At 55.2% G+C, this 13,560-nt stretch overlaps 1 protein-coding gene across 1 annotated transcript in view; it reads right to left on the bottom strand.

The window, feature by feature from the left end:
• MIER2 (MIER family member 2) overlaps positions 1-13,560 on the bottom strand; it is a 993,207-nt gene that overhangs the window by 553,022 nt on the left and 426,625 nt on the right. The gene's annotated exons all lie outside the window — the stretch shown is intronic.

The following is a 13,560-nucleotide window of genomic DNA, read 5'->3' as shown; positions in this document are numbered from 1 at the left end:
GCCGGGCGAGGTGGCGGCGCCTGTAGTCCCAGCTACTCGGGAGGCTGAGGCAGGAGAATGGCGTGAACCCGGGAGGCGGAGCTTGCAGTGAGCTGAGATCCGGCCACTGCACTCCAGCCTGGGCGACAGAGCGAGATCCGTCTCAAAAAAAAAAAAAAAGGACTTCCTTGAGATGTTGGCTCTCCCCCAAAGCTGGCGGGGCTGTAGTGTGCAGGGCAGCAAAGGGCCACCCACGTGGCCACTCCCAGGTGGGGGACCCTGGGTGTCCCCTGAAGCACGGTGAGAAGCAGGGTCCCTGCAGCAGGCGCTTCCCACCTGGACCCTGAGTGCCCCTGACTCCGGGTCCCCCACCCTCCACTCCAGCCAAGACTAAGTCCCATCCCTCCAGGAGGCCTGGAGGGGCCTCTGTGCAGCCTCAGCTACACCCCTGGGGTCCCTCCCTGGATGTCTGCCTCCACCCAGACCCATGAGTGAACAGCCTGAGGGGCCCTGGACAGTGGTGGTCCCTCGTGGGAGCCGTGGGACCCACAGGCCCAAGCTCTCCGGGGACAGGGCCTTGCAGAGAGCATGGGCTGACGCATCTGAAACCCGTCTCCTTGTGGAGAATCCCGCGGCACACTGTGTCTCTGCAAACCCCTGCTGGGACTGGGAACGCCTGCCAGGGAGCAGCTCTGCATCCTGTCATAAAGAAGGAGGGTGTTCATATTCTGCAGGACAACTCAGGCTTCCAGAAGCAATAGGAAAAAACTCCTTTCTCAAAGCACAGACAGGGGAGGTCCGCAGGGCTCCGGCGGGGGATGGTGACCACAGTGTCCCTGGGCAGGCGGCGGCTTAATGTGCAAAGCCTCCAGGAGTCACCGTGACCCAAGTCTTGAGGGTGCTGCAGTCCCCACGCTGGTGTGGGGGCTGGAGTGTTTTGTTTCTGTTTTTGAGACAGTTTCGCTCTGTCACCCAGGCTGGAGTGAAGTAGCGCAATCTTGGCTCACTGCAACCTCCGCCTCCCGGGTTCAAGTGATTCTCCTGCCTCAGCGTCCAGAGTATCTTGGATTACAGGCACATGCCACCATGCCTGGCTAATTTTTGTATTTTTACCAGAGACGGGGTTTCATCATGCTGGCCAGGGTGGTCTCGAACTCCTGACCTCAGGTAATCCACCTGCCTTGGCCTCCCAAAGTGCTGGGATTACAGGCAGGAGCCATGCGCTTGGCCCAGGGGGTTTTCGAGAATCTGGCTGAATGCGGGATTACCTGCTCCCTAAAGGACCCTGCCCGGCCAGGACGCCTTCTATTCAAAGCCAGGGTAGAAGCCAAGCACGGTGGCTCACGCCTGTAATCCCAGCACTTTGGGAGGCCGAGGTGGGTGGATGATGAGGTCAGGAGATCAAGACCATCCTGGCTAACGTGGTGAAACCCCATCTCTACTAAAAATACAAAAAATTATCCGGGTGTGGTGGCGGGCACCTGTAGTCACAGCTACTCTGGAGGCTGAGGCAGGAGAATGGCGTGAACTCGGAAGGCGAAGTTTGCAGGGAGCCGAGATCGCGCCACTGCACTCCAGCCTGGGCAACAGAGCGAGATTCCATCTCAAACAAAACAAAACAAAAAACATAAACAAAGCCAGGGCAGAGGACACAGAAGGGCAGGATGCCTGCTCCGGCTCCTGGCAGAGATGAATGGTGGCAGTCCTGAACCTCCAGGCAGGACAGTGCCCTCTGCGGACCTGGAGTCTCTCGAGTCTCCTCAACACAGTGCCGGTCCCCAGGACAGAGTGGGCTTGTTAGGAGGAAGCCTTTGAGGGCAGCTCCCAGCTCCTTCACAGCCACCTGCAGAAAATGTTCCTGATGCCAAGAAGCGCCTGGGGGTTGGGATTAGAATCCACGGTGACCTTGACAAGTTCAAGAAGGGCTTTGGCAGTGGCTGAGAGTGAGGTGCCAGGCACCCCAGGGGCACAAAACCCACAGAGATGGCAGGTGGCAGGCACTAGGGTGGAACCACGTCCCCCACAAAACATCCACGGGCTGCAGTTGTAACCCCAGGACCTTACCTGGAAATAGGGTCTCTGCAGATGTAATCAGTTAACAGGAGGTCATTCTGGAGTACAGTGGGCCCTGATCCAATATGCCTGGTTTCTTTATAAAGACGGGAAATGTGGCCGGGCACAGTGGCTCATGCCTGTAATCCCAGCACTTTGGGAGGCCGAGGCTGGTGGATCACCTGAGGTCAGGAGTTCGAGATCAGCCTGGCCAACTTGGTGAAACCAAGTTTCTACTAAAAATACAAGTTAGCCAGGCGTGGTGGCGGTCACCTATAATCCCACCTACTCGGGAGACTGAGGCAGGAGAATTACTTGAACCAGGGGGGGTGGGGCGGAGGTTGCAGCGAGCCCAGATTGCAGCACTGCACTCCCGCTTGGACGACAGAGTGAGACTCTGTCTCCAAAATAAATAAATAAATAAATAAACAAACAAATAAATAAATAAATAGGGGTGATTTGGGCCAGCCATGGAGGTGGCTCACACCTGTGGTCCTGGCACTCTGGGAGGCTGAGGTGAGAAGATGGCTTGAGCCCAGGAGGTGGAGGCTGCAGTGAGCCACGACTGAACCACTGCACCCCAGTCTGGGCGACAGAGCAAGACCCTGCCCTGCAGACTGTGAGACGGTGACCGTGTGCCGTTTCAAGTCACCAGGTTTGTGGTCTTTTTTTTTTTTTTGAGACAGAGTCTCGCTCTGTCGCCCAGGTTGGAGTGCAGTGGCACGATCTTGGCTCACTGCAAGCTCCGCCTCCCGGGTTCATGCCATTCTCCTGCCTCAACCTCCTGAGAAACTGGGACTACAGGCGCCCGCCACCACGCCCAGCTAATTTTTTTGTGTGTTTTTAGTAGAGACGGGGTTTCACCGTGTTCGCCAGGATGGTCTCGATCTCCTGGCCTTGTGATCCACCCGCTTCAGCCTCCCAAAGTGCTGGGATTACAGGCGTGAGCCACCGCGCCCGGCTGGTTTGTGGTCTTTTTACAGCAGCTTCGCCAGAGGCCCCCACCATGCGGAGCCCGGAGGAAACCAGCCTAGGAATCACAGCAGTACCCAGGGACTCCAGGACGGCAATTCCGAACCCCACACAAGCAAAGCTGATTGTAGAAAGGGCCCATGTTTGAGCTCAAATGGAGGAGACGCTGGAGAGATGCTGGGGGCCCTGGGTGGGTGGCTAACACGGTGGTCCCCACAATTGCCCCATGCTTTCCACGCCCTGGGATGCAGGGGCTGCCTGTCAGTCATGGGGGTCAGGATAGGTGACGTCCCTGATTTTCCGTCTTTGCTATTTTTTTTTTTTGAGATGGAATCTCGCTCTGTTACCCAGGATGGAGTTCAGTGGCGCGATCTTGGCTCACTGTAACCTCCCGGGATGAACCTCCTGGGTTCAAGCAATTCTCCTGCCTCAGCCTCCCGAGTAGCTGGGATTACAGGTGCCCGCCACCATGCCCGGCTAATTTTTGTATTTTTAGTAGACACAGGGTTTTACTATGTTGGCCAGGCTGGTCTCAAACTCCTGACCTCAGGTGATGCGCCCGCCTCAGCCTCCCAAAGTGCTGGGATTACAGGCGTGAGCCACAGCACCTGGCCCCCAGTTGCTTCTCTAAAACCATACTCCCATGTGGCATCTCTACATATAGATCCAGGAACTGAAACCCTGACCTACTTCTTTTTTTTTTTTTTTTTTTTTTTGAGGCGGAGTCTCGCTCTGTCACCCGGACTGGAGTGCAGTGGCCAGATCTCAGCTCACTGCAAGCTCCGCCTCCCGGGTTTACGCCATTCTCCTGCCTCAGCCTCCCGAGTAGCTGGGACTACAGGCGCTCGCCACCTCGCCCGGCTAGTTTTTGTATTTTTAGTAGAGACGGGGTTTCACCGTGTTAGCCAGGATGGTCTCGATCTCCTGACCTCGTGATCCGCCCGTCTCGGCCTCCCAAAGTGCTGGGATTACAGGCTTGAGCCACCGCGCCCGGCCAGCCTGACCTACTTCTCAGGAGTTGGGAGATAATGCATCTCAGGATACAGGGGGAGAGTGACACATGCCTCAGCACCTTCCCCGCTGGGAAACGTATTTGCAGTTTTTGCTGGGAAGGGCTTAATAACCCCATCCCAGAGATCCGTGTCAGATCATGACAAGAGAAGTGGTCATTCTGAAAAGATGAGGGGGATGATAACAGAAGTACAAATGGCTAACGAGCGTGGGAAAAAATATGTTGGCTCCTAGTGGTAAATTGTGTAAAAGGGAGAAATGGGCTGGGGCGGTGGCTCACATCTGTAATCCCAGCACTTTGGGAGGCTGAGGTGGGCAGATCACTTGAGCCCAGGAGTTTGGGACCAGCCCGGGCAACATAGGGAGACCCGGCTCTTCAAAAAATGGAAAAAATTACCTGGCCGTGGTGGCAAGCGCCCTTAGTCCCAGCTACTCAGAAGGCCGAGGCTGAAGTCGAGGCTGCAGTGAGCCAAGATTCTGCTACCCCACTCTAGCCTGGGTGACAAAGTGAGGCCCTGTCTTGCTGGAGCACAGTGGCATGATCTTGGTTCACTGCAACCTGCGCCTCCCAGGTTCAAGCGATTATCCTGCGTCAGCCTCCCAAGCAGCTGGGACTACAGGCGTGGGCCACCACACACAGCTAATTGTTGTATTTTTAGTAGAGATGGGGTTTCACCATGTTGACCAGGCTGGTCTCAAGCTCCTGACCTCGGGTGATCCACCCGCCTCAGCCTCCCAAAGTGTTGGGAGTACAGGCGTGAGCCATGGTGCCCGGCCCAAAAATTGTTTAAAAAATCTATTCTACCAGGGAGGTCGAGGCAGGAGGATCACTTGAGCCTAGGAGTATTTTTTTTTTTTTTTTTGAGACGGAGTCTCGCTCTGTCGCCCAGGCTGGAGTGCAGTGGTGGGATCTCAGCTCACTGCAAGCTCCGCCTCCTGGGTTCCCACCATTCTCCTGCCTCAGCCTCCCAATTCCCCAGCTGGGACTACAGGCGCCTGCCACCACACCCAGTTTATTTTTTCTATTTTTAGTAGAGACGGGGTTTCACCGTGTTCGCCAGGATGGTCTTGATCTCCTGACCTCGTGATCCACCCGCCTCGGCCTCCCAAAGTGCTGGAATTACAGGCGTGAGCCACCACGCCCGGCCTTTTTTTTTTTTCCTCTTCTTTTTAATAAAAATTGAGATGGGGGGGTGTCTCACAGTATTACCCAGGCTGATCTTGAACTCCTGGCCTCAAGCAATGTTCCCACTTCTGCCTCCCAAAGTGCCCAGATCAAAGGCATAAGTCACCAAGCGTGGTCAAGCCCACAAATGTGAGTCTAGTCTGGGCAATATGGTGAGACCGCACTTTTTTTTTTTTGAGACGGAGTCTTGCTCTGTCGCCCGGGCTGGAGTGCAGTGGCCGGATCTCAGCTCACTGCAAGCTCCGCCTCCCGGGTTCACGCCATTCTCCTGCCTCAGCCTCCCGAGTAGCTGGGACTACAGGCGCCCGCCACCTCGCCCGGCTAGTTTTTGTATTTTTAGTAGAGACGGGGTTTCACCGTGTTAGCCAGGATGGTCTCGATCTCCTGACCTCGTGATCCGCCCGTCCAAAGTGCTGGGATTACAGGCTTGAGCCCCCGCGCCCGGCCGAGACTGCATTTTTAAGAAAAAGTCAAAATAGCCAGGCATGGTAGCTCATGCCTGTAATCTAGCACTTTGGGAGGCCGAGGCGGGCGGATCACGAGGTCAGGAGATCGAGACCATCCTGGCTAACACGGTGAAACCCCATCTCTACTAAAAATACAAAAAATTAGCCGGGCGAGGTGGTGGGCACCTGTAGTCCCAGATACTCTGGAGGCTGAGGGAGGAGAATGGCGTGAACCCGGGAGGTGGAGCTTGCTGTGAGCTGAGATCCGGCCACTGCACTCCAGCCTGGGCGACAGAGCGAGATTCCATCTCAAAAAAAATAAATAGGCCGGGCGCAGTGGCTCAAGCCTGTAATCCCAGCACTTTGGGAGGCCGAGACGGGCGGATCACGAGGTCAGGAGATCGAGACCATCCTGGCTAACCCGGTGAATCCCCGTCTCTACTAAAAAATACAAAAAAACTAGCCAGGGGAGGTGGCGGGCGCCTATAGTCCCAGCTACTTGGGAGGCTGAGGCAGGAGAATGGCGTGAACCCGAAAGGCGGAGCTTGCAGTGAGCTGAGATCCGGCCACTGCACTCCAGTTTGGGTGACAGAGTGAGACTCTGTCTCAAAAAAATTAATTAATTAATTAATTAAATTAAATAATAGCAAGAAGAAGGGCCGGGTCCAGTGTCTCAAGCCTGTAATCCCAGCACTTTGGGAGGCCAAGGTGGATCACTTGAGGTCAGGAGTTCGAGACCAGCCTGGCCAACATGGTGAAACCCATCTCTACTAAAAACACAAAAATTAGACGGACATGATGGCACGTGCCTGTAATCCCAGCTACTTGGGATGCTGAAGCAGGAGAATTGCTCGAACCCAGGAGGCGGAGGTTGCCGTGAGCCAAGATCCCGCCACTGCACTCCGGTCTGGGCGACAGAGGGAGACTCCATCTCAAAAATAAAATAAATAAATAATAACAGGAAGAAGAAGAAAAGTTGCCAGAGGGCTTTAAACAGCCCCGCCATTCCTCTGCTGTGGGGCAGTCAGCCCGCTGACTCCTGGGGGGCAGCCGAGAGGCACTCGCGAATGGCACAGAGACCCCAAGCTGGAGGCTTTCGAGGTACGACCTGGTCTCCTGGCCCCGGGAAAGGGGGATCTCTCCGCTTCCCTCCTGCCGCTGCTGGTGACCGTGTTTGGGTGGTGGCCCCCAGCCTGTGCTGAGCTGGGGGGATGCCTTTCTGTAACCAGGCGCAATGGCGTCCTCACACCCCAGCCCGGGGAGCATGTGTGTGCCTGTCTGTGTCTGTCGCCCACGCTGGCCCCAAATCTGTCTTGAAACCATTTACATTTTCACCTCCAGGCAAATGACGGCTTCACTCAGTGTTGGTTTGGGGAAATAGGTTTCTCTGATGCTATTTGGGGACCTGCCTGGTGCTGGCAGGGTGAAGAGTCTGCTTCCTCCTTGCCAGGCCTGTGTAAAGCTTTACCGGCATCCCCAGATGTGGGAACCCGCGGCATCTCCAGGGCTCCCTCGGGCCAGGGTCCTCAGGTGCCCCCAGCCCCTTCTCCCACCTTGAGCAGAGGGCGTTCCCGGCAGCTGCTGAGCGACGCTGGGATGAGAGCGGGTCTTGCTGAGAACGGCCTCCTGCTGCACCATTGTGGGTGAACACTCCTCAGTGACCCAACGTGACCCGGGGCCAGTGGGTCCGAGGGGCCACACACCTCAAGAGCTGTTCCAGGCCTCATTTCAGTACGTGCCAGGAGGAGCCCAGAAGTGGACAGAGAGGCCTGAGCCTGACCCAAGGAGATGGCAGGTCCTAGGCCTGTCCAGACAGTGCTACCGGACACAGCAATAAGAATACAGGACAAGCCGCGCGCGGTGGCTCAGTGAGCCATGATTTTGCCACTGCGCTCCAGCCTGAGCAACAGAACGAGACTCTGTGATCCACCCGCGATCCCAACAGTGTCGGAGGCCAAGGCGAGTGGATCACCTGAGGTCAGGAGTTCGAGACCAGCCTGGCCAACGTGGTGAAACCCCATCTCTACTAAAAAATACAAAATGTATGCCTATAATCCCAACACCTTGAGAGGCCAAGGCAGGCAGATCACCTGAGGTCAGGAGTTTGAGACCAGCCTGGACAACATGGTGAAACCCCATCTCTATTAAAAAATACAAAAATTAGCCAGGTGTGGTGGTGGATACCTGTAATCCCAGCTACTCAGGAGGCTGAGGCAGGAGAATCACTTGAACCAGGAGGTGGAGGCTGCAGTGGGTCAAGATCGTGCCACCGCACTCCAGCCTGGGTGACAGAGCAAAACTCCATCTCCAAAAATAGCAACAACAGCAAAACACCCTTGCGGGTCCATCTTAGCCGGGGAGCCCTAAGGAGAAGCTAGAGCATCTGCGGGGACCAGGGCCCTGTAAACCGCAGCAGGTTCCGGGCATCAGCCATCCTCCGGAGACCCCGCTCTGCCTCCAAGTGGTGCACAAATGACTACGACTGGCAGCTAGAGTTCTCCTTGGCAGGAGGGGCTGTCTGAGGTCAGGCAGGAGGTCCTGTGCCCCACCACACCCAAGGTTCCATAGCAGACAGACCCCTCCACGGCTGTGAACACAGCCCTGCCTCGCCACGGCATCTCAGCTCAGAAATCGATGCTATTTACAAACGGGGCCCAAGCATTCAGCCCCTCTCTTAATCCCCAGCCCCCCAACTCCCCGGTGGATGAAATGACGGATCACCCCCAGGAGGGGGAAGCAGTCTCGCCTTCTAGGGGCAGCGGGGGCTGCTGAGTGCCTAATGCATGTCTCCGACTCCTCGCCTTGTCAAACGCATCAGCCCGAAGCTGGGCCGGAGAGGCAATTAGCAGATCGAGCCATGAATCATTGATCGCTGCTAGGGTGCGGCCGCCTCGGACGCCTCATGGCCGCAGTTTTGGTCTGATTATGCATTCGCTGTAGGAGAGGATGCACTAACTCCAGACCTCGTGTTTTATTCATGGATCTGGGCTCCATGTAATCATCACAAGTTTTTAGTGGGGAAACTGAGGCCAACAGGTGCAACGTGCAAAGCGCTGGTGATCTGGGCCTCCCAAAGTGCCAGGATGACGGGCATGAGCCACCATGCCCAGTTATTTTATTTAATAAATACATAACTACGGCCGGGCACGGTTGCTCACGCCCCTGTAATCCCAACACTTTGGGAGGCCGAGGTGGGCGGATCACCTGAAGTCAGGAGTTCGAGACCACCCTGGCCAACATGGAGAAACCGTCTCCATTAAAATACAAAAATTAGCCGGGCGTGGTGGTGTACGCCTGTAATCCCAGCTACTCAGGAGGCTGAGGCAGGAAAATCACTTGAACTCCGGAGGCGGAGGTTGCAGTGAGCCAAGATTGCGCTGCTGCACTCCAGCCTGAGTGACAGCGAAACACACACACGCACACACACGCACACACACGCACACACAGACAAATCCTTTTTTTTTTTTTTCAGGCAGAGTCTTGCTCTGTTGCCCAGGCTGGAGTGCAGCGGCAAAATCATGGCTCACTGCAGCCTCAACTGCCTGGGCTCAAGCGATCCTCCCATGTCAGCCTACCAAGTAGCTGGGATTACAGGTGCCACACCATCACGCCCAGCTAATTTTTTCTTTTTTTTTTTTTTTCTCCTGAGACGGAGTCTCGCTCTGTCGCCCAGGCTGGAGTGCAGTGGCCGGATCTCGGCTCACTGCAAGCTCCGCCTCCCGGGTTCACGCCATTCTCCTGCCTCAGCCTCCCAAGTAGCTGGGACTACAGGCGCCTGCCACCTCGCCCGGCTAGTTTTTTTGTATTTTTTAGTAGAGACAGGGTTTCACCGTGTTAGCCAGGATGGTCTCGATCTCCTGACCTCATGATCCGCCCGCCTCAGCCTCCCAAAGTGCTGGGATTACAGGCTTGAGCCACCGCGCCCGGCCTAATTTTTTCTTTTTTGTAGAGATGGGATTTTTCTATGTTACCCAAGCTGGTCTCAAACTTCTGACCTCAAGTGATCCACCTGCCTCAGCCTCCCAAAGTACTAGGATTATAGGTGTGAACCACTGCACCCAGACTGAGTTGTTTTTTTTTTTTAATTTCATTTGCACATTTTTTTTTTGGTGGGGGTCTTTCTTTTGAGACAGGGTCTCCCTCTGTTTCCCGGGCTGGAGTGCAGTGGCACAATCACAATTCACTGCAGCCTCCACCTCCTGGGCTCAAGCGATCCTCCCACCCCAGCCTCCTGAGTAGTTAAGACCACAGGTGCACACCACCACGCCCAGCTAATTTTTTATTTTTATTTTTTATTTTTTATTTTTTATTTTTATTTTTATTTTTTTTTTTTTTGAGACGGAGTCTCGCTCTGTCACCCAGGCTGGAGTGCAGTGGCCAGATCTCAGCTCACTGCAAGCTCTGCCTCCTGGGTTTACGCCATTCTCCTGCCTCAGCCTCCCGAGTAGCTGGGACTACAGGCACCCGCCACCTCGCCCGGCTAGTTTTTTGTATATTTTAGTAGAGACGGGGTTTTACTGTGTTAGCCAGGATGGTCTCGATCTCCTGACCTCATGATCCGCCCGTCTCGGCCTCCCAAAGTGCTGGGATTACAGGCTTGAGCCACCGCGCCCAGCCATTTTTTATTTTTTGTAGAGATGAGGTCTCACTATATTGTCCAGGCTGGTCTCAAACTCCTGAGTTCAAGTGATCCTCCTGCCTTGGCCTCCACAAGTGCTGGGCTAATAGGTGTGAGCCACTGCTCCTGGCCTGGGCTTCTTATTTTATTTTTTAAAAATGGTATACCTGGCCAGGTGCAGTGACTCACACCTGTAATCCCAGCATTTTAGGAGGCTGAGGCGGGTAAATTACGTGAGGTCATGAGTTTAAGACCAGTCTGGCCAACATGGTGAAACCCCGTCTCTACTAAAAATACAAAATTAGCCATGTGTGGTGGTGACTGCCTGTAGTTCCAGCTACTTGGGAGACTGAGGCAGGAGAATCACTTGAACCCAGGAGGCGGAGGTGGCAGTGAGCTGAGATCATGCCATTGCACTCCAACCTGGGTGACAAGAATGAAACTCCGTCTCAAACAAACAAACAAACAGGCTGGGCGCGGTGGCTCACATCTGTAATGCCAGCACTTTGGGAGGCCGAGGCAGGTGGATCACTTGAGGTCAGAAGTTTGAGACCAGCCTGGTCAACATGGTGAAATCCTGTCTCTACTAAAAATACAAAAAATTAACTGGGCATGGTGGCAAGCACCTGTAATCCCAGCTACTTGGGAGGCTAAGGCAGGAGAATCGCTTGAACCTGGGAGGTGGAGGTTACAGTGAGCCGAGATCGTGCCACTGTACTCCAGCCTGGGAGATGGAGCGAGATGCCATCTCAAAAAATAATAATAATAAAATAAAATAAAAACTAAATAATCTGTATATTCTGTAAAACTCATCACTGCTGGGCCGGACGTGATGGCTCACGCCTGTAATCCCAGCACTTTGGGAGGCTGAGATGGGCAGATCGCTTGAGGTTAGGAGTTTGAGACCAGCCTGGCCAAGATGGTGAAACCCCGTCTCTACTAAAAATATAAAAATTAGCCAGGCGTGGTGGCGGGCGCCTGTAATTCCAGCTACTCGGGAGGCTGAGGTGGAAGAATGGCTTGAACCCGGGAGGCAGAGGTTGCAGTGAGCCGCGATCGCGCCACTGCACTCCAGCCTGGGTGACAGGGTGAGAATCCATCTCAAAAAAACAAAACTAAACTAAACAAAAAAACGAAAACAACTCATCACAGCCTGAGAGTCCTTGCTGGGAACATTCACAAAAGTGATAGGTCCTTGTTCTCTTTTTTTTTTTTTTTTAGATGGAGTCTTGCTCTGTCGCCCAGGCTGGAGTGCAGTGGCCGGATCTCAGCTCACTGCAAGCTCCGCCTCCCGGGTTCACGCCATTCTCCTGCCTCAGCCTCCCGAGTAGCTGGAATTACAGGCGCCCGCCACCACGCCTGGCTAATTTTTATATTTTTAGTAGAGACGGGGTTTCACCATCTTGGCCAGGCTGGTCTCAAACTCCTAACCTCAAGCGATCTGCCCATCTCAGCCTCCCAAAGTGCTGGGATTACAGGCTTGAGCCACCGCGCCCGGCCCCTTGTTTTCTTTCAACACCATTTTCAGATGTCTCGTTCTGAGTGCCACTGTGTTTTCCATAATCTGCAACACGCAGCTTCCAGGGCTAGGCTGCTGGTGGGTTCCCAAGCCCCTCTCCTGCCACATCGGGGCTGGGCCGATCCCAATCCCGTGGCAATGGCAGGTTAAACGCCTGTGCGACACCGACTGTCTTGACATGAGGGAGACCCCACATCCCCACGGGGAAATGCACGCAGGTCACAGCTCAGGATGCTGCTGCGGACAGTGATCTTCTTGTGGGCAGGACAGGCGGTGCCCACAATGCCTGCAGCCGGGGCTGAGCGGGGACAAGGGACCAGGAGCCGGGCCCCCTCCTCCTTCCCGAGAGCCCTCTGGCACCCGGTACACACACCAACGCTGTCACCCCTGCCTCATCCAGAGGGTGGAAGGGAAGGTGTCCCCTACTGTCTCCCAAAGGATGCATAAAACAGCCACAAAGACAGCCTGCCTGGAAGGGCTCTCAACCCCCAATTTCCACAGCCGCCCCAGGGGACCCAGACAACGGAGGCAGGGACGGCAGAAAACACGGGACGACAGCAGGCATTATGCTCCCAGCGCCTGGCCGCGTGAGAGGCCGCGGCTTTCTGCAGCCCTGTCCATCTGATTTGGGGGGAACCGGAACCGGGGGAGGGGTGCGGCCCAGCCCATTGTCTGCTGCTTCCTTTCCAGCCCCTCCCCAGGCAGCTCCTACCCCCCACTCCGGACTCCGGAGGCCCAGTGTGCCCTAGGGGAATCCACACAGCTTTTTTGTTTTTTGTTTTTTGAGACGGTGTCTGTGTCACCCAGGCTGGAGTGCAGTGGCACAATCTTGGCTCACTGCAACCTCCACCTCCCTGGTTCAAGTGATTCTCCTGCCTCAGCCTCTCGAGTAGCTGGGACCACAGGTACCCGCCACCACGCCCGGCTAATTTTTTGTATTTTTAGTAGAGATGGGGTTTCACCATGTTGGTCAGGCTAGTCTCGAACTCCTGACCTCGTGATCTGCCGTCCTCGGCCTCCCAAAGTGCTGGGATTACAGGTGTGAGCCACCGCGCCCGGCCCCACACAGCTTTTTTTTTTTTTTGAGACGGAGTCTGGCTGTGTTGCCCAGGCTGGAGTGCAGTGGCTGGATCTCAGCTCACTGCAAGCTCCGCCTCCCAGGTTTACCCCCTTCTCCTGCCTCAGCCTCCCGAGTAACTGGGATTACAGGAGCCGCCACCTCGCCCGGCTAGTTTTTTTGTATTTTTTAGTAGAGACGGGGTTTCACTGTGTTAGCCAGGATGGTCTCGATCTCCTGACCTCGTGATCCACCCGTCTCAGCCTCCCAAAGTGCTGGGATTACAGGCTTGAGCCACTGCGCCCGGCCTCCACACAGCTTTTTAAAGCTGAAGTGTCCGAAGACGTCTCGGATGGTGCAGAGAATGACCCCCAGCCCACGGTGGCAACGTGGAGACCTCGGCTCCCAGGAAGGCCTCTTCCCACCTAGCCTCTGTGGGTGCCCCCTCTCCAACCTCAGCCCACCTCCCCCACACCAGGGCCTTTCTCGGAGAAGCACCCGCTGTACCTCCCCTTCCCAACTGGAATCTGAAACAAGCCTCTGCCGTCTCCTGACGCGTTGCAGTTTGGAAGTGTTTTTTGTTTTGTTTTGTTGTTGGAGACTTTAATCTTGTTTGTGGCGGAGAACATTCTAGAAGCTAAAAGGAAGCAGCACCTTGCTAGAAGCCGAAGATTGAAAACTCAGGGCTGGGTGCAATGACTCACGCCTGTAATCCCAGCA

The sequence above is a fragment of the Rhinopithecus roxellana genome, chromosome 8 (assembly GCF_007565055.1).
Source record: "Rhinopithecus roxellana isolate Shanxi Qingling chromosome 8, ASM756505v1, whole genome shotgun sequence".
Lineage (NCBI taxonomy): Eukaryota > Metazoa > Chordata > Mammalia > Primates > Cercopithecidae > Rhinopithecus > Rhinopithecus roxellana.
This window is presented reverse-complemented; position numbering and strand designations above follow the sequence as displayed.